Here is a 12,701-nt window from a genome sequence, read left to right as displayed (position 1 = left end):
TAAATTGGAAAAATACAGACCACCAACTTTTAAAAATGATTCAACATGATATACAAACCACTTGTGCTCTTGACTGGGTGGGCAAGTTTGCTCCACTTCAAAGAGATCCTCAGAATTCAAGCGCAAAAGAAGTAGTGAGTTGGTCTAATAAGATGTGACTTTTAATAAAGTAAAAACAATCTGCTTGGTGTGAAGCTCAGAGCCTGGGACTAATACTATCTGCTTATAACACACAGATCAAACATTTACATCACTCCCTTGGATAACAGGCTTAAACAGAATGTCTCAGCTTAAATGTAGAACAAGTCTACAGAGAGACCGAACGGAGAAGAGACAGAATGAATGAGAGGCAGTTGGTAGCAGAAAGAGAGAACACGCAAACTCATAATAATTTATCCAAGAAGCCTTACATCAACAGCATGCTTGCGTGTATGTCATTCCCAGAAAAACAGTTTTCGTTGGTGGTTCTGCGCAAAGCAATAACGCTTCAACAGAGGTGAAGAATATATGTACCTCTCACAGGAGCACATTTTCTGGCATGTACTACCGTACCATATGGGAGATGTGTCAAGTCCAACACAAATCACAAAGTGTTTCAGTATCCACTGCCAAGCTCTCGGATACTCCTCGTTTCAGGGATTTGAACTATGCTCATAATTAAGAAAGGAGACCTCCAGGCCTGGTGGGACTGCGCTCAATGACCTAATTTGATTTGAAACATTAGCCGGACTGGTTTTCAATTCATTATTATTTCTATGCAAATTTGAACACAGGGGAAGACAGCCAAGAAAAAGTGAGCTTGGCTTCCAGGCTCCTGCATTGTGTTCAAGAAGGAGCCTGTCGAAAGTCTTTTATATAGTGCTTGGTGAGGGGGAGAAAAGTGGTGGGGGTCCTTAAGAGAAATGGACAGAGAAAAAGCGAGTGAGAAAATAAAAAGAATAAGCCACATTTTTCTCTATAGTTCATTAAATGACCAGAGAAATGGATTACCTTACATTTTTCATTTAAAAAATAGTGTAAAATAACTGTGAAACTGCCATGGCAGACATTTATAACAGAGGTAAAATTCATGAAACCTCATATTTTAGTGATTAAACTTCATTAACATGATACAAAACTTTGCTCACACATATGCGAGTCTCCTATGCTGTTTGCACTGATGAACCCCCATATCATAATAAACGTTTGAAAGTCTGGATGGTCCTTTTCGTCTGGGACTGAGAAATCAATCTCCATTTTTTTCCCCAAAACAAGCTAAAAGGTGTACTCATCTGACTACAGCACACATTTCCACCGTCATCTGAGATGGGTTCGGGCCCTGAGAACTCGGCAGCATCTCTGCATTAAACTGATGTATAGCTTTCTCCTTTGCAAAACAAGCTGCATTTCTTAATGCAGCGGCAGACTGTGTTAAGTGACAACAGTTTTCCAAAGTACTTCTGAGCCCTGGTGGCTATATTTAATGCAGTAACATGACGGTTTCTCATGCAATGCCATCTGAGGGCTCGAAGGTCACGCACATTCAGAGGTTTGCCCTACACAGAATGAGATTTCTATGGATTTTTACCTGAATCTTTACACTATTTTATGTATGGTAGATGGTGAAAGACCTAAATTCTTTGCAATCTTGCATTGGAAATGTGATTTTTTGAACTGTTTGACAATTCTTTCATGAAATTTGGCACAAAGTGATGAGCCATGACCCATCTTTGCTTGCAAAGACTGAGCCTTTGGTCGATGTTCCTTTATACCCTCACCTACTACCAATTCACATGCATTGTGAACTGTTTCAAAACCATTTAACTTGGATATTCTATAAACTTTTCACTTTAATTTTGCCTCTGTTCCTATTTTTTTTGGAGTGTGTTGCAGCCATCAAAATTATAACTTGTTTATATTTACAAAAAACAATTAAGTTAGTCAGTTGTACCTTTGTCAGTTAAATCAAGGTTCAAGAGAATTAACGAGTCACAGATTTTTGATTTTATTGCATTTTACAAAAAAACCTAACTGTTCTGGAAATGGGGCAGCAAATCAGCATATTAGATTGATTTCTGAAGGATCTGAAGGTTTCTTTCAAAAACATTAAATTAACATTTCTATGGTAGTGAACATTTTATTTTCATATTTTTCCTTCACCTTCTCTTGCAGATATAAGAACTGCTCATGTCAGACATGACTCAAGTCATGTGCTTGAACAGAGAGCAGAGGGATCTGATTGAATAAAGCAAATCAAGTCATCAAGGGGGAAACTGATTGCAATGAATAGGTAGAGCAATCAGCAGTGGTTATGGCAGGAGACTATCAGCTTAATTCAAGTTCGGCTCGACCTTTGCGGTTGGTTTGGATCCACTGTCATGGCAACATGAGCAAGCAGGTAAAATTAATTTTGCACCAATAATAAATCAGTTACATAAAATAAAAAAGACTTTTATAGCTGAATCTGATGAATCTTCAGATAAACTATTTCTAACAAAAAAACCTAGAGTGTCGTGTGTTAGCTAGCAAAGTAAACTGAAAAAACGCTTGGATGAGGTAATTAATGAAAAAGGATGGAAATTTATTGATCCCAGAACATGAATACAGAATGGAATTAATTGCTATGGACATTAATCATTGAAGTGTTTCAAAGTCTCTAACCTTATTAACCTGAAACATGACACTTAGCTGGGATCTGCTAATGACACAATGCCCTGCACATGCCAAATGAGACAGTGCTGCTAATATGTGTGTGTTTCTACTAGTCTCCTCGCCACACAGGAGTAGGTCAAACAACAGATGGTCATTAAGGATTAAACTGAACTATGTAAATGTTGAGTCAAGCAGTCAAGCAAAGCCCTTATCAAAGAGCTCATAACACACTCAGTAGCTCACAAACGTGTCATGGTAGGGACTTTCCATTGACTTGTTATTTTTTTATACTGAGTTAATTATATTTTATACCCCATAATGCTAAAAATAACAACTTTATCACTGACTTTTCCAATCTGACTTTTATGGATTTTAGTCCATGTCTGTTGTCCATGTACAATATTATCACCAGTGTTGGGGAAAGTTACTTTTAAAAGTAATGCATTACACTATTGCGTTACTCCCTAAAAAAGTAACTAATTGCGTTACTTAGTTACTTTCATGGAAATTAATGCATTATGTTACATTTGCACTACGTTTTCTCATCTAGGCTGGGCTTGCTTGTTTGTTTTCTAATAACAAAAGTGTTATTCTATTTTTGGCAAATGTAAAGGCCCTTTCACACCATAAGTGAAATGAATAAGCCTCAGGCTGAAGGAAATGCAAATTTATGCCTGTACAGTAGAGGGCGCAACTCAGACAAGAAAGTTCAGCACTCATCCCTATGCCCTAAACCCTTAAAAGGGTTGACCCTCTGGAGTGAGAGCTTCGAAGGGATGAAAGGTGTAGGGGTTAAAAAAACTATTTTTTTGGAACGCACTTCTGCGTCATTTTAACGAGACAATCGAGGAGGAGTAGATCGTGCAAGCTGCGCCCTTTGTTTAACGTTAGTTTATTTATTTATTTATTTTTGGTTTATCACCATATTGTATATTGTGTCTATGTATTTTAAACATTTAAATGGACTGATAAAGGGAGCTGTAAAGTATTTTTGTTTAAGTACAATGTCGTTTTGACCATAATAATGTGCCAAATCTAACTCGTATAAATATTACAGTAGTATAGAAAAGTACTATACATACATTTATAGGTAAAATCGAACTCCAAGCCTCCTGTACCCATTCTGTGACATCAAACAACTTCCCTGCGCAAAGGAGCATGGGGGCCCGAAGTGTCCATCAGTTGTATCCTTCGAAATCCTTCATTCAGAAGGGCCCTTTGAAGTGGCCAGTTTTGAGCACTTCGGTTTGGAACGACTCTTCAATATGGCGGCCATGATTATTTTCACTCTGAAGTAGGGCTGGGCGATATGGCTGAAAACTGTATCACGATATCAGTGTTTCATATCGGTCGATATCGATAATTATTGATATTTTTTATGACCCATTTAAAATAAGGACCAGGAGAAAAATATATTACATTTAAACATTTTTATTTTAAACTTAACCTTTCTCTGATCATAATCCCCTCAGTTATTAAGACAGAAATGTCAACAACCATGGAAAACTCAAATAATTAAAATGTTGTGCGGTGTTGCAGCTACAGATGTTGTTGGTTGAATACGGCTGTGCTCCAAAGGGTGAGCACGGCTAAGGTGGTACATCAAGTTCGTGGTATTACCAGTCTTGGCGGGGACGGCGGTCTTGCATAATTTGCAGACGACATTGGTCTGACTACGGTCAGACTTGTAATATCCAAAAAACTGCCATACTGGCGAGCTGACTTTTCCTCTTTTATTTACAATTTCCTCGCTTGCTGCGGCACTCATTTTCTGCTTATCAGTCGCCGGTTACTGAAGAGGAATCCAGCAGACTAGCACGAGACAACGATATGGCGCAACCAAACTTGATACTGTTACATGATTGGCTGTTAGCGTGTCACTCCCTATGTTGCTAGGTTACCAGAAAGCGAGTGCCTTTGTTAATGCAACCAAACTTGCTTCGCAACCTCTGTTTTCTTCCGACGAAGAATAAAAAATATTGAACGTTTTATCGAACACATTTTTTATTGATATCGATCACGTGTCTATCGCGATACATATCGTTATCGTTTTATCGCCCAGCCCTACTCCGAAGTGCCCTCCGGAGAGCGATATATCCCGTTCACGATTTCTCTCAACATGCAGACAGGAGAGCTGTCAATAAATGGGAAGTCAAAGTAACTTGCGTTACTTATTTGAAAAAGTAACTCAGATATTGAGTTGTAAATTTAAAAGTAATGTGTTACTTTATTAGTTACTTGGAAAACGTAATCTGATTACGTAACTCAAGTTACTTGTAATACATTACCCCAACACTGATCATCAAAATGTTTTATATTTCAATATATTATTAAATGTAATTTATTCATTTTACATATTAAAATCATTTTACATATTAGTTTTTTTTTACATATTAAAATTTGATTGGAGATGAAGTGTGCAAGAAACATTTATTATTATTATCAACATTGAAAACATTTGTGCTGCTTAATATTTTTTGTGGAAACTGTGATAATGATATTATTATTTATTTAACATATTAAAGACATTTATATGTTACGTTACAAAAGATTTCTGTCATGTTTGATCAGTTCCCATGCTAAATAAAATAATATTGTTTAAAAAAACAAAAAACAAAAACTTACTGATCCCAAATTTTGAACAGTAGTGTATATGCTAGCACACTCCTAAACGTTGTCTCTTTCTAAAATACACACTTACTAGTACTTCACACTTATGCAGTTATCGTTTTATTTATCAAATCCACAAACATTTCTCATCAAACAGAAATGTAATCCCATATTATGTCCTTAATGATGATAAAATCAGTCTCCTATGCAAATTATACATGATGAATCACAGCTACTTCTTTTTTAGCAGCACTTTATGGAGATTAGTACAAATATATGTTACTCAGCATCATTTGTGGGACATCAATAATGAGCAGGTCTTTGAAGATGTATGAGGATGACTGCATTTCGGTTTCCAAAAATAGCTGAACATTTTGCTGTCAGAGACGAAGTTTGATCTAAAGGTTTTCAAACTCTAGTTCTATCAAAGCCTGATGTCGAAGCCTTCTTAAAGTTCGCACAAACACCGACGCATACACACAACTTTGATCAGTCAAGAACAGAAGATATGATCTCGCTCTGACAATGGTAGTTTTTTTTTCAAAACATAATCACAGCGGTTTTTCACATTTGCAAACATCTAGCCGAGACAAACTGAGAATTATATGTGTCATTACAAAGGTGTCATTCAATTTTCTTGGAAATAGCATCATTATAACATCATCACAATGTTGTTATGGAGTGTCACATCATCTCTTTTTGAAACTTCATGACTATGAATGCTATACTGCCGCATGCTAGAGAGAATTATGAGTATTATTTTTGATGACACAATGGACAGGAGACAAAGCCGGAGGTCTCAGCTCTCACTTCACTAGTAAAAGCTATATGGAAAATACATTATAACAGTCTATTTCCTCTTTACAAATGGAGCAATATTAATTTATTTCATAAAACCTCCCCAAAGATAGTTTTACCATATGGAATGCCCCTTACTGGATCACAAGTGCTCTATAAAGACTAACCCCAGCGGATCTAGGCCTCTCCGAATGTGTGCGTGTCCTTATGGCAGGCCTATTGTATTTGCAGAGCAAGGCCCGTCGGCTCTACAGACAATTGTCTGCTGTCATTAATCAAGTCAGACAGTGCATTGCCTTCAGCTAATATATGCACTAGATCTCAGTGGCTAACACAGTCACTGCATTACAATGAATGACCTGGACTTACAGGAGAATCTACAAAAACTCTGCAAGTGAAAATTCCCCTTTTGATTCATGTCTAATTCACATAATTTTACCCTTAATCTGAACCTCATGTACTATGGTAATATCTGATTGCAGAAAGGTCCCTTTATTATTTAACTTTGTCTATTTTGCCAGTTAAAGATAACTTTAAAGAGCACTCTTTAGGCATTAGCTTTTGGAAGAAAATGTCTGCCATTGAAGAAATTGCAAAATCTTTCAATCTTATTATTCTCTCCATTTTAAATACTAAAAAAAAAACCCTGCACCTCTGATTTACAGATTATGGGGATACGCTTAATGAGGCCGGTATACAAGACCCTAAGGATTCATTTTGAATTTTACTGATCCACAACACATGTTGATATGGTATAACAGTACACTATTGGAGTGTTAACTTTCAGTACATGCACACAACATCAATTCTCCTTGCTATGTCTATTCATTATTCATACTAAAGGTGCACAGCTTGTAAGTGTGCTAGCATTTACAATTCAAACAAGGTATTGGGAGGGACTGTTGTCAAGGTGAAGTTGCAGTCTATGGAAACCTAACAGCAAGCGGCAGAGAGAGAGAAATAAAAAGGGACAGAGAATGAGATGAAAGAGAATAAAAGGCAACGGCAAAAGAAAGAAAGACAAAAGGCAGCATAATTTGGTGTCGTATTTAATTGAACACATGATATAAGCTGTACTCTAGGTCACATCTAATTCTCACAACTAAATGTTTTTGCACATTGGATTGTTTTTGGATATTTGGAAATTAAAGGGTTAGTTCACCCAAAAATGAAAATTCTGTCATTAATTACTCACCCTCATGCCGTTCTACACCCGTAAGACCTTTATTCATCTTCGGAACACAAATTAAGATATTTTTGTTGAAATCCGATGGCTCAGTGAGGCCTACATAGCCAGCAATGACATTTCCTCTCTCAAGATCCATTAATGTACTAAAAACATATTTAAATCAGTTCATGTGAGTACAGTGGTTCAATATTAATATTATAAAGCGACGAGAATATTTTTGGTGTGCCAAAAAAACAAAATAACAACTTAGATAGTGATGGCCGATTTCAAAACACTGCTTCAGGAAGCTTCGGAGCATTATGAATAAGCGTGTCGAATCATGATTCGGATCGCATGTCAAACCGCCAAACTACTGAAATCACGTGACTTTGGTGCTCTGAACCGCTGATTCGACACGCTGATTCATAACGCTCCAAAGCTTCACACTCTACATACACTCTATATGCAGGCCTCACTGAGCCATCGGATTTCAACAAAAATATATTAATTTGCGTTCCGAAGATTAACGAAGGTCTTATGGGTGTGGAACGACATGAGGGTGAGTAATAAATGACATTATTTTCATTTTTGGGTGAACTAACCCTTTAAGGTTCTGGGTCAGTAAGATTTCTTATACAAAAGTGACAGTCATGTTACAAAAGATCACAGTTTCCACAAAAATATTAAGCAGCACAGCTTTTTCAAAAAGAAGAAATTAGCATATTTAAATGGTTTCTATAATTTTACAATATTATTGTTTTACTGTATTTTTGATAAATTTAGGAAAAATTCAAAATAATATAATAAATAAAATTATAAATTATACACACACAGACACACACGCACATCTATACACACACGCACACACACACACACACACACACACACACACACATATATATACATATATTATATATACACACACACACACACATATATACACACACACACACAAACATATACATATATATATACATATATATATATATATATATATATATATATATATATATATATATATATATATATATATATATATACACACACACACACACATACACACACACTCTATATGTATACAGAGACATAAACAAACATTTCTTTGCTTAAAAAAAAGGAACTGAATCAATATAACATGCCATAATTTCTGACTGAGGTCCTTTCACTCACAGTGAACCACACTGTACCCAGACATTCCAGCCAGCAGACTGTGTAGCATATGACTAGATAATCAGCATGACAGAAGTTCTGCTTTACACACGTTTGGCACCGACGTTGCACTTTCACACTTCGAGCAAATGTACAGGAGCCCCTCAGTGCACATGCAGACTATACCCAAATCCACCAGCATGGTTACACCCATACACACAAGCACAAACACATGGTGCACATGGTAAGCGTTCGCCTCAGGCCAGGAAAGCATGATCACCCAGCATCTGCTGAGTCTACCAATCCACACACACACACACACACACACACACACACACACACACACACACACACAAACCTGCACTATATGAGAGCGCAAATGCCATCTGATGGAGAAACAAGAGCACATCCTTATCCAATGCCTGTCTTACTCCCCATGGAACCATATTTCAGACCTATATGCTGTGTAAGAGAGTAGAGGAAAGACAAATGCACACAGTGTAAAAAGACGATTAAGTGGCATAGAGCTCCTTCAAGGGCCAAGCAAAGAAAATAAAGAAGTACTTCTTTAAAGCAGCTAGGAGAGAGGCAGTTGAGAGGTTTTCTCAACATGTTTGAGCATGAGTAGGCTCTCCTTTTGCCAAACAGGTTGATCGTTGTAATAACAGACGATGGACTTTCTGGAATGCACAAAAAACACACACTCATGTTTACTAAATGACGTTGTTGTCTATAAATGAGGACAAACCATACTGCTTGTGATGAAAAGAAAAGATGAAAAGATTGTGATTTTGTGTTTTATATTTAAATTAATTTAGATACAATAGTGTGAAGTTTTACGATTGGCTATTTATTGATTAGCGGTCATAATGAGACTACTTATCGGACAGAATCTTAATATTGGTATACATCCCACAATAACAGCAAGACAATAACTACACATTTTAAAACCAAGTTATGAGTGAAATCTGGTCTCTTAGACTATGGAACACATTCATATTCAGAAAAACGGAACGATATTAAAAAAAACAGTTTTTATTTTTGTTCAGTTAAAATGTGGCATAGTTACTGCACTTTGCATTTAAGCATACTTTTACTGCTGTTATACTGTATATAAAGATAATTAAACTAACCTAAACCTTAAATTCACCCATACAAGAAACATTTTAGAATTTAATATAACATTACTTGCTGTATTTATTAGTTGCAAATGAGAACGGCGCCAAATGTCCCTAAAGGGAGGTTTTGTTATTCTTAGCTAACTTCTAGGGACAAAATTGTCCCCAAAGTATAACTAAGTATAAACCCACAAACACATTTGTTTAATTAGCCATCTAAATGAAGACATAGCTTTATTTAAAAACAAAGAAAGTTTAAGTTAAGTATAATGACTAACCCTAATCCGAACCACAATCTGACCTGTACAGAAATAGTGTTTATTAAGGTTTAGGGGTAGGATCAGGGATAGTATCTTGTTATTACACAGTTATTGCAATTACTATAATAATAGGTACATAGTAATTACATGGGAAACAGGACTGTAAAGTAAATTGCGACCCCCTTCCACTTCTGTCAATCACTGTTCATCCGAGTCCAAATTACATTTAATACCTAGAAGTTCTAAAGGTTTTGCACATTCATACATACATACATACAGTAAAAACGTATGAAGTGACTAGGTGTAAACAGGCCCTGACACACAAACATACATAAACTTCATTAATCATTTCAGCACAAAATGCTGTGCTTTTGGTGAAAACACATTTAACAGTTTTATCAAAGTGACTGTTTGTCGACCTTGCTGTGTTTTGATATTGTAGACTGTATACCCATTCATATGTGTCCCCAAAGGGAATTTTTTTTCAGATTTGGCTAACTTCTGGGGACAATTATGTCCCCAAAGCATAAAGTAACCCACGCACAACACACTTATCCAATCAACATATTCAGGACTTTTAAAACATATTATTAGAGAAACAAATAGCTCTCTGTCCTGATTAGACACAGATGCAGTGATGGAATAAGCGTTGGTTTAATCTGCTCCATAAAAAGAATGCAGTGATAAAAACTATACAGGCTAGCCAGTATGATATCATCACATCCCTCTCTCTTTCCTATCTCAATCTTTTCTTTCTTTTCTCTTTCTTGACTTTCTAAACCAGCTTAGTCTTTTTTCCTAAACAGCTGAGGGTAGCCGTGAATCATTAGGGCTGTTCTTCCTCAGAGCACAGGAGAGAGGAATGCTTTAATAATGTGGGGCTGTGTGTCATATTTGTAAGGCTGTTTCACAGTAACGCTTCAAAGACTTTAAGGAAGAGTACATCCAAAAATGAAATGTCTGTCATCATTTACTCACCCTCATGATGTTCTGTATGCTGTTAGTTTTCCATGGAACACAAAAGCAGGAGTTTTAAATTGATTCTGAACTGTCCCTTTAAAACTTTCAGTCTCAAATGAAAATTTTTTATAGCAAAAAATGATTTTAATGGCATAATTTAGAATCTAAAATGCACATATTGCACAGTTGAAGTTACACCAGTTACACCAATTGCTGATTTGAAGTTTACAGTTGGCTTTTCCCTTGTACAATTAATCCTCTCTTTTCCTGAACAAATAGCCTGCTTGGGTTCACTTTCTCAACAATGAAAATAAAATCACTGTAATTGGTCATACTTTATATTACGTGTCTTTAACTACTATGTACTTGCATAAAAAACGTTAAGTACAATGTACTTATTTTGTTCATGTTCTATTGCAAAACACTTTTGCTGCTATTAAGGTGGGATACGGGTAAGTGAGGGACAGGTTTGATGGTATGATTTGGTTTAAAGCTGGGTTAAGGGGTAATGGAAGGGTCAACAGTGTAATTACAGACATTTATGACAGTTGTAATTACATGCAGGGTTTTTTTTAATATAAGTACAATATAAAACATGTATGTGCACAATAACTGATTCATTTGAATGTTAGTACATAGCAGTTAAAGACACTTAATATAAAGTGGGATTCTGTCATTTTCAACCTGTCTTGACTTACTGCTATGTGATGTCATCAGCAGGATTGTATTAAATATCACATGACCAGTCAAAACAAATTTGAATGCGTTCAAAATCAGCAACTTTTGCACTTTGCTGGAGCTACAAGGATATCATATCAAGAGATGAATGCCTTTCAGCCTTTGAAAAATGCTCGACCTCGTACCGGGGTGACTCCAGTTTCGTGTTTCTGGGGTACGTGCTCGCAAAACTGCCAAATCTGAGACTCACCTTAAGTCACCAAGTGAAGGCTATCTGTATTCTCTTTTATCTTGGATTCCTTTGAAATGATCCTCGCACAAGTTTGTTTACATTACCAATAATCTATCATAAAATCCATGGAAAGAAGCCACGTCTGGTTTTGATTTTACACTCCCTGTGGCTGTTGTATGTTTGGGTGGGGATGTCAGAGCTCAACAGCTGGAGACTCAAAGCACGAACAAGGGAGGGCGGATTGTTCTGCTTAAAACTTTTCATTGGCTCATTGTCCTAATGTAGAAATAATTATTTTGGACTTCAAACAAACAGGACTGTCACGGATGATAAGAAAGGTATGAGACTTTTTCACAATTTCTCTCGGTTTTCAGGTTTAAAACACAGCTTATCCACAAAACAGCGGTAGAGATCTGTCAAAAACTTAGAGAGATTAAACTGAAGAAGACTGAATCCTCCCTCAGATTGTGTTTGTTCACGTATCTGGGGGTGTCGTGTTTGATTTTTGACCATTCTCACCCTCATTCGTCTGCCTTCTAGTGTGGTTGTCACGGCACCAAAAGAGTGTGAATAGTACCATCACCCTGGAAACTGGAGCCTAGAAACATTTCTCTTTATATGACTCACTAAGAAAAAGGCAGCATTTTGAATGAAAGCCGCTTCTTACATTTACATTTATGTTTCTGACCTTCATACAAAAATACTTTGTAATACTGCACTTGTGAAAAAGTTTCTTCTAATTAGCTAATGTTGGCTAAATAAGGCAAATTCACAAATGTTTTGGCATATTCCATCCAGTTGTCTTTCTTATAATGATTTAGGTAACACTTTACAATAAGGTTTCATTTGTTAACATTAGTTTAACTATATTAGTTAAGATGAATAAACAAACAATACTTCTACAGCATTATTAAACTTATTTAACGTTAATTTCTATATTTACTAATACATTTTTAAAATCTAAAGTTGTAACTGTTAACATTAGTTAAAGCTGCAGTCCGTAAGTTTTGCTTCTGTTGCCATCTCTGTTTGAATCCTGCAATTGCAGTTATTTGCGGAATTATCATCTTTACGTGGGTTGTGCACCGGCACAGCTC

The 12,701-nt window shown here is 36.3% G+C and overlaps 1 protein-coding gene and 1 long non-coding RNA gene across 3 annotated transcripts in view; one reads left to right on the top strand and one right to left on the bottom strand.

The window, feature by feature from the left end:
- prickle2b (prickle homolog 2b) overlaps positions 1-12,701 on the bottom strand; it is a 98,027-nt gene that overhangs the window by 70,299 nt on the left and 15,027 nt on the right. The gene's annotated exons all lie outside the window — the stretch shown is intronic.
- Positions 11,825-12,701, top strand: part of LOC127522458 (uncharacterized) — a 40,751-nt gene continuing 39,874 nt past the window's right edge. Inside the window, exon 1 of the long non-coding RNA XR_007932598.1 lies at positions 11,825-11,942. This is a non-coding gene — a long non-coding RNA (uncharacterized LOC127522458). The remainder of the gene's footprint in view (positions 11,943-12,701) is intronic.

This window comes from Ctenopharyngodon idella, chromosome 11 (assembly GCF_019924925.1).
Source record: "Ctenopharyngodon idella isolate HZGC_01 chromosome 11, HZGC01, whole genome shotgun sequence".
Classification (NCBI taxonomy): Eukaryota; Metazoa; Chordata; class Actinopteri; order Cypriniformes; family Xenocyprididae; genus Ctenopharyngodon; species Ctenopharyngodon idella.
The sequence above is the reverse complement of the archived record's forward strand: the minus strand, read 5'-3'. Positions and strand labels throughout refer to the sequence as shown.